Raw genomic sequence first — 9,262 nt, forward strand, 5'->3', positions numbered from 1 at the left:
GTTCGCAGTGTCATCCTCAAACTATGATGTATATTTCATTCAGCTCCTGCCGTCAGGCTGTCAGAATAGACTATAAATAACTGATGCCATCGAACTGTTATTTGTGATACTCCAGTAGATATATCTTTATCATAACGATCCATTAATCCTGACTCTCCAATTTCTGTGTTAACCACCCATCATCCAATGCTAATACATTGTCCGTAACACTATGAGCTTCTGTCTTGTGTAAGAACCATTATTTTGTGATATGTTGTGGAAGATCACTGGAAAGCCACATGCCTACCAGTTCCCCTTTATCAAGTCCGCATGTTACATTTTCAGGGATCTCAGAATAACTTTGCAGACAAAATATCGTTTCCCATTCACAAAACCAAGCTTTTCTAAATGCCCTTCAATTCTTTCCTTAATAATAGACTCTTGCAGATTCCCAGTAATAATGGTTAGGCTAAATGTTTCCTGCCTTCTGTCTCATTCCTTTCTTGAAGACAGGCGCCACGTTGGAGGTTCTCCAGTTTCGCTGGAATACTCCTGAAATCTAGAGAATTATGAAATCTTTCGCACAGTACCACCAGTCATTCTGTAACCACTTATATATAAAAAAACTATGAATTACTGCTGACCGGTCTACCCTTACTCTTGTCTGTTTGTCAACTGTGAGAGACAGTTCAGAAACTTGCCTCCTATTAACATTTTGTTTATATCATTGACATGCTACCGTGCCTTCCCCAGTGAAGAACAAGGCAAAGTACTGGTGTAATTTATGCCTGTTCTCTGTCGCCATTTCCCCAGTCACATCCTCCAAATGACCTCAATATACTTTCCAGACTTCATTTCTACCTAAGGTCACACACAACACACAGAAAAGTTTGTGATGCTTGTTTATATTTTTCTTGCCAATTTACTTACATAATATCTTTTGTTCCCCTTTTCCTCGCTTTCTAGATTCATACAATCACATCATGCACAAACAGACCCTTTGGTCCAACTTGTCCATGCTTAACTAAACTAGTCCCATCTGCTTTCACGTGTTCCATATGCAACTAAACGTTTCCCATTTATATATTTGACCAAATGTCTTTTAAATGTTGCAGCTGTACTTTCATCTACCACTCTTCCTCTTGCAGTTCATTCCATACACACATCACCTTAATGTGAAAACGTTGCACCATTGGCCCTTTTAAATCTTCTCCCTTTCCCCTTAAAGCGATGTACTCTATGTTTGAACTCACCACCACCACCACCACTCCCGCCACCCTTCTCCAGTGGAAGATACCTTGGCTCTCCACCCAATTGATGCCTCTCGTGATTTTATAAACTTTTATAACATCACTTTTCAACCTTCTCCACTCCATCTAATACGAACTTCAAGAACAAGCATTTGACCATAAGCACTGCAAAGTTGAAACAATATTCAAACTGACAGGGAAACAACACTGACAAAAATTTATACTGTGATTTGTTTTTTTCTCCATGTAACAATGCTAAGACAGCGTGAAACCCTTACCAGTACCATGAGGAAGTCAAACACCTGAATTCCTTTGTCGAAACAGGGTGATGATCCCTACACTGAAAGCGTTTCTTTGGCCAAATCCAAAGTAAGAAGGGAAATTCTTGTACCACACGGTCAGCATGCAGTTACTTTTAGCAGAGTGAGATGAAGGCTGAGCATACTTGTTGAAATTTGGATCACAGTGTGAATTCAGTGCAAAGGTTTAATTTTCAATAAGGTTTACTCAAAGAACAAAACTTTCCAGAATGAGATGAGAGTGGGAGGTGTAAGACAACATGAATAGAGAGGTGGAGTCACACTGAGACCAGAGGCAAAGTGGCAGCACAAAACACAGCTTGATGCTCGTGCAGGGAAGGTAGACCTGATCAAAAAGCCTCAGGTAGGAACCATGATGTGAGGGAATGTGCTCCGTATTTGGAGAGGGATAACCTGGAATCAGGAAGGGGAGATGAGCAAGGAAGAGGATGCAGCAGCAATGGCAGGGGTATCTGGAGGTAAATCAGGAAGCTCAGCTGAAATTCATGCCCAGCATCTGAGCACACACAATGCTCGTTAATTTGCAAATGAATAGTCTCCTTGACAGATTTCATCAACCATGAGCAGTTCATCTTCTTCGGAGTCCTCCTGTTTGAACAGAAACAATAATTGCTGAGTGTTATGGGATATCTGCTTGAATGTCTGCTCCTGTATGTCCACTGACCTTCCTCTGGGTCTATTTCCACATCCCTCTTCAGACCAGATGAGAGACAGAAATCCGCAATTTAAATGTTTGGTTCTTTTCAATCATTCAGGAGGATCTTCTGCATGTGGCCGAATACACGATCAGCGGATGCTGTCTCCATTCTCCCAGGTTCTCCATCTCTGTTGTTTCTGTTTGATGAAGTCACATTCCAGTAAACTGCCTCTGACGTGACTTCCTTTTCCTTCAAACCAGAAATCCCCTAACTCCGGTGGACAGTGCCTTCAGCTGTCATTATCCCATCGCCTACAGTGTCGCCCTCACTCCGTCCCCTCCTTCCCAGAACAATGATATATCTCCCCTTGTCATCACGTCCTACGGCACTAGAATCCACATTCGAGGAATCATCCTCTGCCACTTCCACCACCTCCAGCAACACTACACCATCAAACACATCTTCCCCTCCCGTCCACTGTCAGTATTACATGGGGGCCATTCCTTCTGAGACATCTCCATCACCCTGAACACTTCCCCAATCCCCCCATGACACCTTCCCATGCAATTGCAGAAGGTGCAACAGCTGCCCAACCACCTCTTCACTCCTCACTGTCCAAGGCTCCAGTCGCAACTTGCAGGTGAAGCAGCATTTCACTTTACACTGTCAATCGAGTCTCCTGTCATTGCTGCTCACAATGCAGTTTCCTTTACACTGGGGAGACCAAGCAGAGACTGCATTAAGGAACACTTCCACTCTATCTGTAGGAATAATTCTGACCTTCCCTTTGCTTCCCATTCCAATAACTTACGTTGCTCTCATGCTGACTTTTCGGTCCTGATCTGCTGTAATGTTCGAATGAAGCACAACCCAAGCTGGAGTAACACCTCCTTTTATACGGTACGTTCCAGCCTGAAGGAGTTCATATTCATTCCCATAATTTCACAGCCTGACCCCATTACGTCTGTTTTCCATTTTTCATGCATTCTGCTTGCTTGTCTGTGACTTGTTTGTCTTGCACTCAATTGAAAGAACTCATTTCTCCCACTTATACTTTAATTTACACCCATTTTATACCTGTTTCCCTTCCACCACAATTAAAAGCTTATTTCTTCGTGGCATTGCACCTCCACATGCTCTGTTTCCCATCATCCCTCGTCCACTTTTGTCAAGGGATTAAGGAGTTCTTTTCAGTTCTCAATAAGGGTCACGCAGGGCTTGAAACACTATCTCTGTTTCTCTGTCTCCACAGATGCTGCTAGACACGCTGAATTTCTCCAGCAATTTCTGGTTTTGAACAGCTTTAAATACGTGTGTCAAAGCCGCCTAAATGCCCTTTCCAACATGAAAAAGCGCTATACACTGAGAAGTGAACAATAACGCAAATGTAGAAATTCATTGGTTCTGAAACGACGTAAGACAGGCATCATTGCCGCTACAGAGAGCTTAATGAACACCATGAAGAGAAACAGAGGGAAACACATTCAATTTAAACACCGAAGCTGGCATGACTGAAAGGGAAAAGATTCAGATGAAAGTTAGAATTAGAGTCGCTATAGTGTGGCAACAAGCCTTTTGGCTCAACAAGTTCACAACGATTCTCTGAAGATTAAATAAAACAGACCCATTCCCATATCTTACATTTATCCCTGACTAATGGACATAACTGAACACTATGGACAATTTAACAAGGCCAATGCACCTAAGCTGCGCATCTTTGGACAGTGGGTGGAAACCGAAGCACCTGGAACAAACCCACGCAGACATGGGTAGAATGTGCAAACTCCACATAGACAGTCGCCGGAAGATGGAATTGAATCTGGGCCCGAAGTTCTGTGAGGCAGCAGCGCTAACCGCAGACCCACGGTGCTGTCCGGCAGGGCAAGTTTAGGGGTTTTGAGAATCATGATAAGTAATAGGTGTGACACGATGGAAAAACGCTCAGAAGAATGAGAATAATTAAATGGAAGTGTTACCACATCAATAACCAGAATAGGTCATGGGGTGATGGGTGAATGGGTCTCAGTGCGAACTGAGGGACAGATAGCAAAATTGCAATGCAGAAATTGCAGCTCAAAACTGGGAATGTATGTGTACTGTCAATCACAGCTGGACAGAAGGCGAACAGTATTGAATCACAATCTGTAACATTTTGCCCAGGATAATTCCTCAGTCTGTCATTCCCATTAAGCTGATCGATGTTTCAGAGACGAATTGGTGAATGTACCAGTGTCCGAACCATATGTACCTAAAAATGATGACAATCCATTTAAAGCTACTGCACTTGACCACTGTATTTACATTCCAATCAGCAGGACTGATATCTGAGAGAGAGGGCGAAATGAATACAAAATAAACAGACCAGATAGAAGCTCTACAATTCTGCCACATCTATGAACTATGAAACAACTGACAATAAAAGAGGATTCCACAAATATTATTTAAAAACAAGATTGTTCAATGGGATTACGGCGTCACTGGTTCGGTCATCAGTTATTGCCCAGAGTCAACTACTTTGCTGTGGCCCTGGAGTTCCATGTGTCCAGAGCAGGTATGGATGGCAATTTCCTTCCGAAAAAGGCGTCAGTGAACCAGATGGGGTTCTCCCACAATCAGCAATTGATTCATGATAATCATTACACACTTAATTGCAAACATTTGTTGGATTTGAATTCCACCATCTACTGTAATATGATTCGATCTCAGATTATCAGAACATTACTGGGGCTGTTAGACTAACATCTCAGTAGTTATTGCTAGGGCTATTGCTCTACCATTCCTCGAAAGAATGGACCCTTCCTGTACATCAGTATAAAAGACAAGGATGCAGTGTCTACACCATCCGCAACCAGAAGTGCTGCTTGAATAATGGCCACAGAATCACAGATGCCTGTCTTTAAACAATTCGATTTGCCACACGTGACATGAAGAAACAGTTGAATGCAGTTGATACGACAAAGGCAATGGGCCCTGACACCATTCCTGCAATAGAACAGAAGACTTGTGCTGCACACCAAGCCGTGTCACTGGGCACGCTCTTTCATTCCAGCTTTAACTCTGGCATCTCCCTGGCAATGTGGAAGATTACTCAACTATGTCCCGTCCCCTAAGAGGGGAATAAATACAATCTGACAAATTACCACCCCCTCAGTGCTATCTCGACAGTAAAATTGGTGAGAGTTCTTCCTGACAGAGCTGTCAAGCAGTACAGAAATAATCAGCTAAGTGTGGTTTCCCATAGTTCCCATGTGGAGATGGTGCTGTTGTGGAATTGACACTGGACTACTAATACAGACCAGGTAAAAGCTTTGGCAGCTGGTAGAAGTTAGAAACAATTAATAAAATATCGAGATGTAAAATCTGGTGCCAGTAATACTGACCTTGAAGCCCATGTCAATTGTCAACATAAATTTGCTTCCCCAGAGTACTTTCAGGGAGTGAATCTCCCTTGATTTCCTGGTCTGGCCCAAACGTGACTCCAGACAAACAGATATGTGGTAAACTCTTCAATGGTCTCCGAAACTGCCAAGCAAGGCCGTTGTATCAAACTGCTCCAAGGTCTTAAATGATAAACCTGGACAGAACCCCCTGAAGCAACCTCTGTATTGGAAAAGAGAACGGGATTCACAGTCCTGTCGCACTTTCAGAGACCTCTTTCCTAAAATCTGAGAGTCTGAAACAACATTTACAGAGGTTTCCCACAGACCGCACAGAAACATCGGGAAAGGAGGCGGTCATATAACACATTGAACCTTCCCCACTCTAGTTTTTGGCCAAAAATCTCTTCAATTCACTTTTCCAAAACACTGTGTTCTCTATATCCGTTGAAGTGATTAGCTATCGGGAATGAAAAATTAAGTAGGAACTTCGGTCCATCAATTTTGCTCTCCTTTTCAATGTAATGATGGCTGACCATGTATCCCCACACCAAACTCCTGCTTCAACTTCATCCCTCTAGAAATTTATATTTATATTCATTGCCTATGCTTCCACAGTCTTAAGGGGCAGAGAATTCCCCAGGTTAACCAGTCTCTGAATGCAGATATTTATTCTCATCTGAATGCAGAGTGACAGGTAATACTGTGGGCCCCTTGTTTTAGACGTTTCAGCCAGGGGAATTATCATCCCTGCTGACAACCTGTCTCGCCATGACAGATTTTTATATATTACACGAGATATCCACTCATTTTCCTAAACCCCATGGAATACAGGCCCAGTCGCCCCAAACTCTGCTCCCACACCAAGCCTGTCATCCCAGAGATCAGTCTGGTCATCCTTCGCTGCTTTCCCTCAATGTCAGGTTTATCCTTTATTAGGTAAGGAGACAAATGTGCACACAATACTGCACAATTTTAGAGATGGGGACTCACCAAAGCCCTGTACAGCTACAGTAAGACACCCTTACTCCTGGACTCAAGTCCTCTGGAAATGATATTCAGCACACTAATTATCTTCCTTTCTGCTTTCTGTTGCTGCTGTCTGTGACTGGTGTACAAAGAGATCGAGATCCTTTTCAATGATACAGCTCCCCTCTTGGTGGCTCTATGTACACTGGGCATGTGCCAATCTCAATTCCAGTATTGACTTCCGGTTTCAGAATTCACTGCCTTGCATTGAGCTCAGAGTTTGGTGAGGAAATCAAAAAATGTATACACAGAAGTACCTTCATAGAGCAATAGGTTTACATCAGTTCTTTTTGAAATGTTAGCCTGTTATTCTATATTTCCAAACAATGTGCTCAATGGCACGTCTATCCACATTGTTCTTCACCTGAGAGGTATTTCCCTATTCCATCCAATTGTCTCAATCACCTTTGAACTTCTTTACATCCAGACCACCAACTCACAATCTCAATTTGGGGCCATCAGCAGATTTGGAAAGATTATATTGAATACCCTTGAACAAATGTTTGATATGCTTTCTGAATAGTTGGGCTGCAATCACAAATTCCTGGATTATCATACTAGTCATTGCTTTCCACTCCAAAACATATAGAACTGTTTTTGCTGATTCACGTTTTCCTTTCAACTCTACCATTCTCAACCCATGCCAGTAAATTAGATCTAGCTGTTACACACTGTTATGGGCCATGACAGACCTCCTCAAATCATTTTAAGAAAGTAGCGCAGACCCAACATTTGTTCATTGATTTAAGCAGGTGTAAGGTGGATATTCCAGGAGTGATGCAGCTGAATGAAACACATACAGAAGAGGATAGCAGACAGAATAACTTAACTATCTGAAAAATCAACAAATTATCCCAATTTAATTATGTTGTCCCATGTACTTGAAACAATCCCCATAAACACACCATGGCAAAAATTAAAGGAAAAATAAACCCCAGGTTTTTACAGGACAGATGTCAGAGTGAGGGCGAATCAGAATGGGTCTGCTTCTTTGAGTCCCGTAGCTTCACGACTGGCTGCCTGCTTTCAGAAAACAGCAAGACTGTGAAAAATCAAGCCAAACAAACAAAAGCAGAGTGTCTGTTCTGGGAGAACTGGCCACTTCCCTTTCCTCAGAACAGAAGAACAGAAGGACTATGATCAAGAGTAGGCCATCTGGGGCCATTCGAACCTGCTCTTCCATTTAATAAGATCATGTATGATCTATTCATACACTCATATCCACTTACCCATGCCTGCACCGTATCCTTTATTTACTTCATTCTTCAAAATACCTTAGCTTTAAAAGCATCAACTACCTCACTGAGCAGGCAATTCCATAGAATTAGAACACTCTGGATGAAGAAGTTAGTTCTCAATTCAATTTTAAACCTACTTCCTTCACCTGCCAGTTGAAACATCCTCCCTACTTGTATGTTATTCATTCCCTTCATTATTCTGTATGTTTCGATAAGGTCCGAACACCATCCTTCTGAATTTCAATGATTATCATCCCAGTATACTCAGTCTCTCCTCATAAACCAACTCTCTCAACTCCGGATTCAACCCAATGAAACTCCTCTTGACCCCATCCAGTGCCAGTACATTCTTTCTCAAGTAAGGCGGCTTAATCTTCATAGAATACTCCATGTGCCGCCTCACCATCACCCTGTACAGCTGCAAAATATCTTACCTGCTTTTAACTCCAATTCCTTCAGCAATGAAGGACAACATACCATTTGACTTCCTCAGTACTTGCTGTATCTGCAGACCAAACTTGTGTGTTTCATGAACATGGATACGCTGGTCCCTCTGCAGAGCAGCATACTGTAACGTTTTACCATTCAAGTAATAATGCTTTTTACTGGTACTCATAACAAATAGACGAATTCACATTTACTTACATTGTATTCCATCTGCTAGACGTTTGCCTACTCTCTCAAAGTATCAGTGTTCCTCTAAAAAGTTTCAGAGATCTTTGCATACTTCACTCTGCCACTCATCTTCGTGTCATCTGCAAACTTTGACAAGCTCGGGATGCTCCCAACAGAACATCATCTCTATAAATTGTGAATAATTGTAGCCCCAACAGTAATCCCTGAAGCACGCCACTAGTCACTGATTTCCAGATATGAATAGCACTCAATTAGGCCCACCCTTTGCTTCCAGTTAGTCAACCAATCTTCTGTCCATACTAATACATTACGCATAACGCCTTTATCTTATGCAGCAGCCTATTGTGTGGCACCTGTCAAACACCTTTTGGAAACCTAGATATATCACATCCACTGAAGCTTCATTGTCTACCTTGCTCATAATGTCTTCATAAATTTCCAAATGACATGTTAAGCATGACCTACCCTTCAGGGATCTCGTCCACATCCCGCACCTCTGCCCTCAAACCCCACCCCTCCAACCGTAACGAGGACAGATCGCCCCTGGTGCTCACCTTCCACCCTACAAACCTTCGCATAAACCAAATCATTCGCCGACATTTCCGCCACCTCCAAAAAGACCCCACCACCAGGGATATATTTCACTCCACACCCCTTTCCGCCTTCCGCAAAGACCGTTCCCTCCGTGACTACCTGGTCAGGTCCACACCCCCCTACGACCCACCCTCCCATTCTGGCACTTTCCCCTGCCACCGCAGGAACTGTAAAACCTGTGCCCACACCTCCTCCCTCACC

The sequence above is a fragment of the Chiloscyllium punctatum genome, chromosome 52 (assembly GCF_047496795.1).
Source record: "Chiloscyllium punctatum isolate Juve2018m chromosome 52, sChiPun1.3, whole genome shotgun sequence".
In the NCBI taxonomy this organism is placed as follows: Eukaryota; Metazoa; Chordata; class Chondrichthyes; order Orectolobiformes; family Hemiscylliidae; genus Chiloscyllium; species Chiloscyllium punctatum.